The sequence below is a fragment of the Myotis myotis genome, unplaced genomic scaffold (genome assembly GCF_014108235.1).
Source record: "Myotis myotis isolate mMyoMyo1 unplaced genomic scaffold, mMyoMyo1.p scaffold_m19_p_28, whole genome shotgun sequence".
Lineage (NCBI taxonomy): Eukaryota > Metazoa > Chordata > Mammalia > Chiroptera > Vespertilionidae > Myotis > Myotis myotis.
The window spans coordinates 2,991,988-3,004,838 of NW_023416333.1; positions in this window are offsets into that span (position 1 = coordinate 2,991,988).

Sequence of the window (12,851 nt, forward strand, 5' to 3'; positions counted from 1 at the left end):
TTAGAGAGAAAAGGAGAGGGAGAGAGAGATAGAAACATCAATGATGAGAGAAAATCATTGATCGGCTGCCTCCTGCACGTCGCCCTACTGGGGATCAAGCCCACAACCCGGGCATGTGCCCTGATCGGGAATCAAACCGTGACCTCCTGGTTCATAGGTCGATGCTCAACCACTGAGCCACGCTGGCCGGGCTGAGCATATTTTTTTCTGATTCAGTGTCAAGCGACTTTGCAATGGTAGGTTGATACCAACTGAAGGGGCAGTATTTTACACTATAGAAATTGGCAAATGGGGCAGATCAAAGAGCTGTTAACCCCTCACCCACACACTACTGGACAGGTCAGCGTGGGAGCAACCTGCTGATCTTGGTGTCTCTCTTCTCATAGTTCTGTGCTGTGGGGGGGCGGGGGGGGGGGGGCGGGAGGGCTGCACAGTTCAGAGTGGAACACAGTGTGGCTTCATCAGTGCCCACGTGCTGTGCTGAGGGAACAGCACAGAATCAGAGAGTTCGGAGCTGGCAGCTCTGGGACCTGTGTGACCACAGCAGCTCAGAAGATTTCTGGGAAATGTCCTGGCCAAGTTGCTCAGAGCATCATCCGGATACACTGAGGTTGTGGGTTCGATCCCCAGAAATGTCTCTCTCTCTCTCTCTCTCTCTCTCTCTCAAAATTAATACATTTGCCCTGGCTGGTTTGGCTCAGTGGATAGATCATTGGCTTGTGGACTGAAGGGTCCTGGGTTCATTTCTAGTCAGGGCACATGCTTGGGTTGCAGGCTCAATCCCCAGTAGGGGGCGTGCAGGAGGCAGCCAATCAATGATTCTCTCTCATCATTGATGATTCTATCTCCCTCTCCCTCTCCCTTCCTCTCTGAAATCAATTTTTTTAAAAAAGAATTTATTTAAAAAAATTTAATTAAAAATAAAAATTAGCCCTGACCGGTTTGGCTCAGTGGATAGAGTGTCAGCCTGCGGACTCAAGGGTCCCAGGTTCGAGTCTGGTCAAGGGCATGGACCTTGATTGCGGGCACATCCCCAGCAGGGAGTGTGCAGGAGGCAGCTGATCGATGTTTCTCTCTCATCGATGTTTCTGACCCGCTATCCTTCTCCCTTCCTCTCTGTAAAAAAAAAAAAAAATCAATAAGATATATTAAAAAAATAAATGAAATAAAATTAATAAATTTATCTGAATTTAAAAGAAAAAAAGATTGCTGAGCAATGGAGACTGCACCTTCTGTCGAGGTCACACACACACACACACACACACACACACACACGCACACGCACACGCACTGTGGCCAAACCAGCTCTGTGAGGGCAGGGAAGGTAAGCAGCTGTGTGGCTGGGTCGCGTCAGGCCTGGGTGAGACGAGGATACAGCCCTGTTGTAATTCTTGGCCTGCCTCCTTCCATAAAGCTAAGTAAACATACCTCAAAGATTACTCTAATCTGATTTCCAACCCATACTCCCAGCTGTGGTGGTTGAGTACCATCTTTTATTGCTTCTCAGAGGCACATTTCTTTCACATTTTTAACGTTTCTGAAATTGGGAGGGCAGCCCTGGGCTCCAAAGGGTCTTGGGTTTGATACCTGATTAAGGGCATATACCTGGTTTGCAGGTTCAATTCCTGGTCCTGGTCGAGGTATGTGTGGGAGGCATCCAATCCATCTCTCTCCTCCTCCTCCTCCTCCTCCTCCTCCTCCTCCTCCTCCTCCTCCTCCTCCTCCTCCTCCTCTTCCTCCTCTTCCTTCTTCTTCTTCTTCTTCTTCTTCTTCTTCTCCTTCTCCTTCTCCTTCTCCTTCTCCTTCTCCTTCTCCTTCTCCTTCTCCTTCTCCTTCTCCTTCTCCTTCTCCTTCTTCTTCTTCTTCTTCTTCTTCTTCTTCTTCTTCTTCTTCCTCTTCCCTCCCTCCCTCCCTCCCTCCCTTCATCTCTCCCTAAAAATCAATGGGGCCCAGCTGGTGTGGCTCAGTGGTTGAGTGTCGACCTAGGAACCAGGAGGTCATGGTTCGATTCCTGGTCAGGACACATGCCCAGGTTCCAGGTTCAATCCCTAGTGCAGGGCGTGCAGAAAGCAATCAATCCATGAGGCTCCTCTCATTGATCTTTCTATCTCTCTATCCCTCTCCCTTCCTCCCTCTCAAAAAAATCAATAAAAACATACTTTTAAAAAAATCAATGGGAAAAATAACCTCTGGTGAGGATTAACAACAACAACAAAAACCCCCTAAAAAGTAATAATAATGCGGGGGCATATTACAGCTGATAGTGTCAGCATAATGTCATAATTTAATTGTCACCCCCCTTTTATTTTTTTTTAAATATATTTTATTGATTTTTTACAGAGAGAAAGGGAGAGAGATAGAGAGTTAGAAACATCAATGAGAGAGAAATATCGATCAGCTGCCTCCTGCACATCTCCTACTGGGGATGTGCCCGCAACCCAGGTACATGCCCTTGACCGGAATCGAACCTGGGACCTTTCAGTCCGCAGGCCGACGCTCTATCCACTGAGCCAAACCGGTTTCGGCAGTCACCCCCCTTTTAAAAAAATTCTCGTCCAAGGATATTTTTTCCATTGCTTTTTAGAGAAGTGGGAGGGAGGGAGCGAGGGAGAGAGAGAAGAGAAAAACATTGATGTGAGAGAGACACAACAATTGGTTGCCAGGGATTGGGAACTGAATCTGCAACCCAGATATGTGCTCTTGACCGGGGATTGAACCAGAGATCCTCTGGTGCTTGGGGTCTGACGCTCTAACCACTGAACTACCACCCAGGGCAATCACCCATCTTTTCTTTCTTACTGGTATCCTCTTATATAATAAAAGGCTAATATGCAAATCAAAAAAAAAGGCAGAATGACTGGTTGCTATGAGGTGCACTGACCACCAGGGGGCACACACTCAACGCAGGAGCTGCCCCCTGGTGGTCAGTGCACTCCCATAGGGGGAGTGCCGCTCAGCCAGAAGCTCTGAGTCTGGCTCACAGCTGGTGAGTGCTCACAGCAGCGCTAAGGATGTCCGACTGACGGATTATGGGCCTAAGCCGTCAGTCGGACATCTCCCGAGCGCTCCAGGACTGTGAGATGGTGCAGGCTGGGCTGAGGGACACCCACCCCCCGCCAGTGCACCAGGCCTCTAGTATGAAATAATAAAGCAAATACAATCCACAGCATGATGGCAACAAAGGGGGCTCTAAGACAAGGAACCCCTCAGGATGATCTGATCACACATTCTGAACTGGGCAGGTCACGGTGGGTGGTTAAGCCCCAGGCACACAACCTCTTCAGTGAAAGGTTTCAAGCCAGCCTTCGCCGTTGTTCTTCTGCATCTAGACTAACACAGGCACACACTCCGGTGCCCACTTTGCTTTCTCCCACCTCCGTGCGATCTTCCTCAGTTCCCTGCTTACGTAATTCCAAATGCGTAAGAGAGACCCCAGAACGTTTATTCTCCGAAGCATTTGAGATCTCACTCCCCAGCCTGTGTCTTCAGTTTGGCTCAAATAAAGGCTTACCAAAAAAAAAAAAATACTTGCAGGTTTGGATGCTTCTTATGTCGACAGCCTTTTATGTTGACAGCCTTTTAGAGTTAATGAAAGAGGGTGGGAAGGAAAGTGCGTGGGTGAGGAGCCAGGCGGCCGTATTAACGAGGTGATCTCATCCCACCACACAGTGTTAATCTACCCGTGTTGCCCTTGGCTCAGCTAGTTTATTGCTTCTAACTGTCTTCTCAGCCTGTGTGGTCCAACGTGGTAGCCACTGGCCACTTGTGGTCATTTTTATTTATTTATTCTTTTTATTTTTTAATCCTCACCTGAGGATATGTTTTTATTGATTTTAGAGAGAAAGGAAAGGAGAAGAGAGAAGGGGGAGAGAAAGAGAGAGAGAGAGAAACATCGATGTGGGAGGGAAGCATTGATTGGCTGCCTCCTGTATGCACCCCAAGTGGGGATCGAACCCTCAACCTGGGCATGTGCCCTGACCCGGAATCAAACCCATGACTGTTTGGTGTATGGGAGGACGTGCCAACTGACTGAGCCACACCAGCCAGGGCACTTGGCGTTTTTAAATGAAGCTTAGCTGAATTTTTTAAAAAATATATTTTATTGCTTTTTTTACAGAGAGGAAGGGAGAGAGATAGAGAATTAGAAACATCGATCAGCTGCCTCCTGCACACCCCCTACTGGGGGTGTGCCTGCAGCCAAGGTACATGCCCTTGCCCGGAATCGAACCTGGGACCCTTCAGTCTGTAGGCCAATGCCCTATCCACTGAGCCAAACCGGTCAGGGCAAGCTTAGCTGAATTTAACACGTGTGGGATTTCCATTCCTTCGTCTCACGGCCACATTTTGGTGATCGATAACCGTGCGTGGCTCACGGCAGCCAAATCGGGTGGTGCCAATACATAAAGTATTTGCATATCGGACGAAGAATGTTCTACTGGACGGACTACATCCTGCGCCCTTGCTTCTCAGAGCGTGGCCCCAAGAACGGCCGAAGCGTAATCACCTGAAGCTTATTCGAGGTTGAGTCTCGGACCCCCAGCCCAGACCCGCTAAACCAGAGTCTGCATTTCATCACGATCCCCGGAAGACAGTGCCTAGGAAAGTTCGAGAAGCACCACCCCACGGTGCCAACGTAAGAAACACCCAGACCCTGTAGGGAATTCTTGTTAGCCTTTCTCTGAGCCAAGCTGACGACATATGCTGGGGAGCAAGATCTCAAATGCTTTGGGGAATGACAGTTTTGCAGCTGTGTGTGTGTGTGTGTGTGTGCGCGTGCGCGTCTCTGAGGTTCAGGAGGGAGCGAAGGAAGATTACATGAAGGTCGGATCACAGGAGAGCTAAGGAGATTACGTGTTCTCTCTCTGGAGGGTGGTTACGCCTTCCAGGGCTGTCACTTATGGCGTCTCAAAAAGGTGTGTTAACCTAGATGCACAAGAACAATGGCTGGTTTCACAACTTTTCACTAAAGCGATAGGGGAAAAAAGTGTGTGTGTGTGTGTGTGTGTGTGTGTGTGTGTGTGTGTGAGTTGGGGGGTGGGGGGGGACGGACAAAAAAATAATTAGAAATTAACAAAAGATGCCCTGGTTGGGTCAGACCGTTTGGTTAGAGTGTCGTCCCAAAACACCAAGGTTGTGGGTTCGATCCCCAGTCAGGGCACGTACAAGAAGAAACCAATGAACGCGTCAGTAAGAGAGGAACAACAAATCGAGGTTTCAGTCTCTCTCAAATCAATAAAAATAAATAAATACCTAGAAGAAAAAAAACAATAACAAATAAAGAGCTGAGAGGCCCAGGTGTGACTCCCCACCATGCCCTGCCCGGTTAGAAAATGGTAATTTATTTCACCATCACTTTTTCAGCCACCATGTGAATGACTCAATCCCCCAGTGATGGGCACACCTAGGTTCCCTCCACTACCCAAGCCATGGCGCAATGACTATTTGGGGCGTTGAGCATAAACAGCCGTCAACTTGGTATTCGCTGGACAAAAAGGGTTTATTCAGGGAGAAAAAAAAACAAAAAAAAAAAACACCCTACAATCCGGTACAGTATGTGCAACCATGGCCAGACACGTGGAAGTTCGTGCCAGGACAAAGATGGAGGAAGTCCTTTGTACAGGGGGAAAAAAGCTAAGGGAAGGGGTGGTTACCACCTTAGAGCCACATTGGAAATAGAATGGTTCCTGTAGGGCTCTCTCTACAACACGGGGCATGAGAGCTCCCCCTACAGGCCCTCCCGATTCCTGTCTAGGGTAAGGTCACTGTCCTACATTTTGACAGGGAGGATAGGATGCCCCTTATGTACCTACAGGAGACGTCTCTGGAATATAGGAGCAGGACTAATGGACCAAAAGGCCCATTCTTAATCCGTCTCACCAAATGCCAGCAGGCTTTTGTCCAGATAAAGATTCCTATCTCCCGCCCCAGCCGATTTGGCTCAGTGGATACAGCGTCAGCCTGTGGACTGAAGGGCCCCAGGTTCGATTCCGATCATGGGCACATGCCAGGGGTTGCAGGGTCCATACCCATTAGGGGGGGTGCAGGAGGCAGTCGATCAATGATTCTCTCTCATCATTGATGTTTCTATCTCCCTCTCCCTCTCCCATCCTCTCTGAAATCAATAAAAAAATATATTAAAAAAAAAAAGATTCCTTTCTCCCCACACCCTCAATCATGCCACTAGTTCATTCATTCATTCATTCATTCATTCATTCATCAAATATCCATTGAATCCTATTCTATGCTGGGTACTGAGAAGTCACTTCCAGGGGAGAGGCAGACAAAGAAACAAATGAATAAGTAAAACAGAAGGTATTACAGATGGGAGTCAGCCCTGGAGACGAAGGTTCCAGTGTGGTGTGCTTTTTGGGTTTTTTTTTTCATTGTCACACAAACACTTCCCACCTGCCGATGGGACTCCAATGATCCCATTAACAGATGAATCCCCTTTGTCAGTTACAGCTGACATTCATCATTACTTTATATTCCTTTCAGGTGTGCAGCATAGTGGTTAAACAATTATATAATTTACAAAGTGATCCCCCTCTTAAGTCTTGTACCCACCTGGCACCATCTATAGTTAATACAATATTATTGACTACTAGAGGCCCGGTGCACAAAATCCGTGCACAGGTAGGGTCCCTAGGCCTGGCCGGCGATCAGGGCCCATTGGGGCCTTCCTTCATTCCACGCCGCCCCCTGGTGGTCAGTGCCCATCATAGTGAGGGATCGAACTTTTGGTTGAACTCCCTAGAGCACACTTTGCATATTAGCCTTTTATATATATATATATAGATATTCCCTGTGCTATATTTTACCAGTACATCCCTGAGGGCTGTGATGCTAAGCCACGAAGGGTTGTTAACTCAGCGGGCCTGGGCTGTCCAAGTCCTGCACATTACATAGAAAGAGAGGTCTGGCCTTTGCCTGGCTCCTTGGAGATAACCACGGAGCCTCTGAATTATCCTGTTTTTGTTTGGTCCAGGGCACGGGACCATGTCGGAGAGTGTATGCTAACACGGCGGTGACTTCTGGTGGAGTCCTCAGAGCACGTCGTGTCCGTTTCATCTCAGGAGGACCCACAGATGAAGGTCAGCCACAAAGGCAGACAGCCATGCCTACATGACCAACACCCAATAAAATACCTAGACACCAAAGCTCAGGTGAGCTCCCCCGGTAGACAGCCCTCTGTATGTGCTGCCAAACATCATTGCAGGGGGGATTAGGGGTGATCTGCATGACCACAGCCGGAGAGAACACCGGGAGGCTCATGCCTGGCCCCTCCTGGTCTCTGCCTTGTGTGCTGTGTTGCTTTGTGCATTTCATCTGTAGCCTTTGGCTGTCATTTAACCCAAACCGTGAGCAGAGCTGCTTTTCTGAGTTCTGGGAGTCCTTCTGGGGATTCTCAGAACTCGTCTTGGGCACCCAATTACAGGAGTCAAGGAAGTCTTCGTGGAGAGGATGAGGAGAATAAGAGAAGCCACGTAGACCTCTGGTTTGGAAGAGGGTTCCTAGAGTCAGAACAGCCCTGAGGTGGGAGTATGGCTGGCATGAGAGGGGCAGGAGGAGGGAGGGAGGGAGGGTAGAAGACATCAGAGGACCATCGGGTCCAGATGGTCTAAGTAGAGCCCTGTAGACCACCCTCAGGAAACTTGACTTTCACTCTGAGTGAGGCGGAAGGCATTGCAGGGTTTGGAGAAGTGGAGTGACCTGCCCTGGCTTACTTTTTTTTTTAAAGGTCAGTCTGGCTGCTGTGTCGCAAATAGAATGTAGGTGGACAAGGACAGAAACAGGGAGACTAGAGAGTGAACATACCTGGTATAGGTGAGAGGGGATGGTGACTGGGAGGGACCAGGTGGCAAGGATGGAAGGTGTTGAGAAATGGGCAGATTCTGGATCTCCTTCGAAGGTGTAGAGCTGACAGGGTTTGGTAACAAAATGGATGTGTGGTAGGAGACAAGGAATCCAAGGGCAAGACTAAGGTTTGGATCAAGGAGTGGAAGGGTGGAGAGACCATCTGCAGAGAAGACCAAGACTGGAAGAGGAGCCTGTGAGAGGAGTCGAGGACAGGAGTTTGGTTTTGAAGTTGGAGGAACGCGGAGACATTGAGCAGGCAGTTGGGTGCTAAGCCCAGCGTTCTAGAGCGAGGTCCTGGCCGGAGACACAGGTCTGGGAGTCGTCAAACATGTGGATGGTATTTAAAGCCAGATGCGATCATCACCAAGGGACTGAGTATAGACAGAGGAGAGAAGGGGACCAAGCACTGAGTCCCGAGATGCCCCACCACGTAGAGACCGACCGGGGAGATGGGAGCGAACAGCATCAGCCACGGATGAGGACCAGCCAGTGAGTGAGGAGGAAGACCGGGAGGGTGTAGTGTCCCAGAGGCCAAGCAGAGAACCCCTTCGAAGGAACGGGGAGTGATCGGCTTGTTCAACGCTGCTGATAACTCAAGTAAGAGGAACCCTAAAGGGATGGCCACTGGGTTCAGCACCATGGAAGTAATTGGTGCCCTGAACAGGGACACAGTTGGCAGAGCGGTTGGAGGGGGGGGGGCGTTGGGGGGAGGCTTAAGAAAGAACAAAAGAAGAGAATTTGCAGCCAGTGAGTGTAGCCAACTCTTTAGAGAAGATTTGCAGTGCAAGGGAGTAAAAATTCGGCCAGGAGAGCATGAAGGTTGGAGAGGTTTTTATTTTATATATATATATAAATTATATATATATATATATATATATATATATATATATATATATATATATATATAATTTTAGAGAGATAGGAGAGAGAGGAGAAACATTGATTGGTTGCCTCCCATACACGCCCTGACCGGGAATGGAACTGAAGCCCCTTTGGGACACTGGATGATGCTCAACCAGCTGAACCACATCACCCAGGGCGTTTGGAGAGGTTTTGAAAAATTATTTTAATGGAACATGGGAGAAATGGTAGCATGTCTGTATGTTAGCGGGACAGCTCACTGGTGGGGGGAAGAATTGATGATGTAAACAAGGGAAGAGAGACGTGCTGGCTGGGACGATGTCTTCAAGAAGATGAGAGGGGACGGGAGACTGGGCACAAACGGAGGGGTCTGTCTTCGATGGAGGTGCAGACTGTTCCTCTGTAGACACAGGAGAGGAGGCAGAGGATGTGGGCACGCAGGCAGGTAGGTGGCAAGGCTGACCTTGCTAGCGTTTGCTATTCCGATGGGTGAAAAGTGACGTTGTCGCCACCCAGGAACGATGTTGACTAGGGCCAACGCCTGTGACCCTGGGATCCAGCTCTAACAAATGAATGTATGGCTCTTGACTCCTGGCACATCTCAAGTCTGGTTTTTCTGGGGACATCTCTCTCTCTCTCTCTCTCTCTCTCTCTCTCTCTCTCTCTCTCTCTCTCTCTCCTATGTCTTTGTGCCTTTGTCTCTCCCTCCCTTATGTCTTTGTGCCTTTGTCTCTCTCTCTCTCTCTCCCTCTGCATTTCCCGACCTCTCCCACCCACTTTGTCTGTCTGTCTCGGTGTATTTATCCCTTTGTCTTTCTTGTATCAGGGCCTCTCCTCTGGGCCTGGTTATGGGGCCAACTTTCTCGCCCCAATCAGCACTTCCAACCAGAACTTCCAGTTCGTGCCTCACAAAGAACCCCATGTTGAAGCCAAGCCAGGGTGGGGCTTCCAGGAACCTCATCTGCCTCCATCTCCTCCAGCTTTACCTATTTAACAAGCACCTGTGTGGCCCTAGGTCCCTATTAGGCGCTTGTGCAAGCACCTTCCAATATTAACTCATTTAACCCTCCTCTGTGAGGTAGGCGCTGTGGATGGTGCCATTGTACACTGAGGCACAGAAGGTCCTTGTTGCTTGAACTCCAGAGTCGCAGCCCTAAGCCACCAGGAACCCTGCCTCCTTTTCTCCTCTTTCTTTCCCCGGCCCTACTCTCAGAAGCGGGGAAGACCCTGACCTGTGAGACAGTACACCTGGACTTGGTCCAGTTGATGTGTAACCCACCGTGGGCTCCAGTTGCCTTATCAGTCAAGGGAGGGGGTGGAATGCACCCAACCCTCAGTGGGTCCATGACCTCACGTCAACACGAGCCAGCCAGCCTCGGTCCTGGCCAATCATAAGCTCGACTATCAACATTGACCTCGTACTCACCCCTCAGAAGATGCCACCCCAGCCACCCCCTCTCCAGGTTCCTTCCAGCCCTTCCTAGGTGAGAAAGGGCCCTTCCGAGATAAGAAAGGTTTTTTGTTGGATGCGTGGACCCAGCCACAAGAGGGCACAGGTACCCTGACTTCCCACACGAGCCCAGCACCTCACGTAACCCGGCATCCTCCCTCCTGCCACCCAGACTGAACCCAGCTCTCCTGGGAAAGCATCAATGCAGTATCCTCTCCGGCCTCAACCCTATGGAGTGGGGGAATTCCAAGAGACGGAAGGACAATTGCTTTTCTGTCACCCGGAGAGGAGTTCACAGCTATGTCCCAGCCCACTCCCACCAAAACCCTACCTCAACATAGATGCTCAAGCTCAGTCTTCATCATCCATGGCAATCCATACATAACACCAACTCAAACGCATTTCAACACCTCCCCATGCAAAACTTCAGTTTCCGCCCCATCCCCAGTCCCAGCCCAACAGGAGGACTCCATCAACAGCCTTATGGCCAGAAACCTCCCAACCACAGCTCAATCCTCTCCCCTACACTGTAGGGCCTACACCAGTGGTCGGCAAACCGCGGCTCGCGATCCACAATGCGGCTCTTTGGCCCCTTGCATGTGGCTCTTTCACAAAACTGTGGAGGAACACGGAGACATTGAGTAGGCAGTTGGGTGCTAAGCCCCGCGTTCTAGAGCGGGCGCGCGCGTACAGTGCGACTGAAACTTCCGTGGCCCACGCGCAGAAGTCGGTTTTCGGCCTGGGCGGGTCTATTTTGAAGAAGTGGCGGTGGAAGAAGTGGGGGGTGGACAGACAGAGAGGATGAACGAAAGGAGATGGACGACGAAACAAGTCTACGAGACGAGTGTGGATGGGAGAGTCGGAAGGGGTCGACCTCAGCGAACGTACCTCAATCAGATTGAGGACGTCTTTAGCAAAGGCCAGCGTAGGAGCACCCTAACGAAGTTAATAACAATGTACCTACCTATATAGTTTAAGTTTAAAAAATTGGGCTCTCAAAAGAAATTTCAGTCGTTGTCCTGTTGATATTTGGCTCTGTTGACGAATGAGCTTGCCGACCACTGCCCTACACCAACTCCCCTGCGTCATCTTCACCACACGTCCATCCTTCTCCCCAAATTCACTTGCATTCCCAGGGCTGTCATCAGACCCATCCTAAACATGGCCAAGAACTTTTCTCCCTGGTGTAAGGAAACATTACGAACGACATTGATACTGTGAAGGCGATGGGTGACGTCAATGGAACACTAGAAGGGCCAACTGATTTTGGGGGTCTCTGCTTCTTTTACTGTCTTGGAGCTGCTTTACAACTCGGTAAATTATGGACAGCTGATAGCAATGCAAATAACTCTTGTCCGTAACCACGCAAATGAGTCTTACCAGGTAGAAGTGCAATTACCTTCTCCCCACCATGTGGGCTAAGACAGCTTATGTCTATTTATAAATTCATTTCAGCATTCCTTATTGCCTATGGTTCTTTGTAACATCTTGATAGTTTTGTCACTTATTAATGAATCAAAATTTTAGACATATGTTCAATTTATATATGTAGGAGAGTCATGGTTAGATCTTTCTGAAAAAATTCTATTTTAGCCCTGGCCGGTTTGGCTCAGTGGATAGAGCCTCGGCCTGCGGACTGAAGGGTTCCAGGTTCGATTCTGGCCAAGGGCACATGCCAGGGTTGTGGGCTTGATCCCCAGTAGGGGCGTGCAGGAGGCAGCCGATCAATGATTCTCTCTCATCATTGATGTTTCTATCTCTCTCTCCCTCTCCTTTCCTTTCTGAAATCAATAAAGAAATACATATATTTTAAAAAATTATATTTTAAACCCTGGCCAGGTAGCTCAGTTGGTTAGAGGATTGTCACTATACGCCAAGGTTGTGGGTTCAATCCCTGGTCAGGGCACACACAATGAATGCAAGAATAAGTGGAGCAGCAAATCAATCTCTCTCTCTCTCTCTCTCTCTCTCTCTCTCTCTCTCTCGCTGTCTTCCTTCCCTTCTCTCTCTAAAATCAACAAATAAAAATTTTTAAAAGACACTACATTTGATCCCTATACCCAAATTTAAACTTTCCCCAATATGGCAGCACCAGTTTTGATGTTAGCACTCATTGAGTCTGGCTCAACCCCTTACCCTTATCCTGACACCAGGACCCTCCCCAGACTTCATCTGGCCCCCATCCCTGGCTTCCTTCCAAATGCTGACCCCACCTCGGTTCTCCCTAATCCCTAATCCTGCCTCCTCCACCCCCTAGAATTAACTCACAGCCCCACCCAGCCACAATTCCAGCAGACTCCTACTCATTCCCCAAACAGCCTCTTCCTCCTTCCTCTTCCCTCAGCCCAGCCCCCAGAGCGCTTCCCTCTCCGCGGCCTCCATGCCCGTGGACTCCCTGACCCCGACTGACCCTGCTCCCAAAGGGCCACTGAGCCAAAAGATTGCTTCCCCAGACCCAATCCCGGCCCCCACCCTCATTTAAGGACAGTGGACTATCCATCGCCCACCTGAAGAATGAATTCCCTTGTTGTGCCTGAGGGTTGGGGGTGGGGGTGGGAAGGGCAGCCGGTAGAATACGCTTAGGCATCCCTGTGTTTGGGGGGAGGGAAAGGGCTGGAGATGGAGCTGGGGATAGCGTCCGGGCCAAGAACTGAAATCTAGATGCCTTGTTTTGTGATGTTGA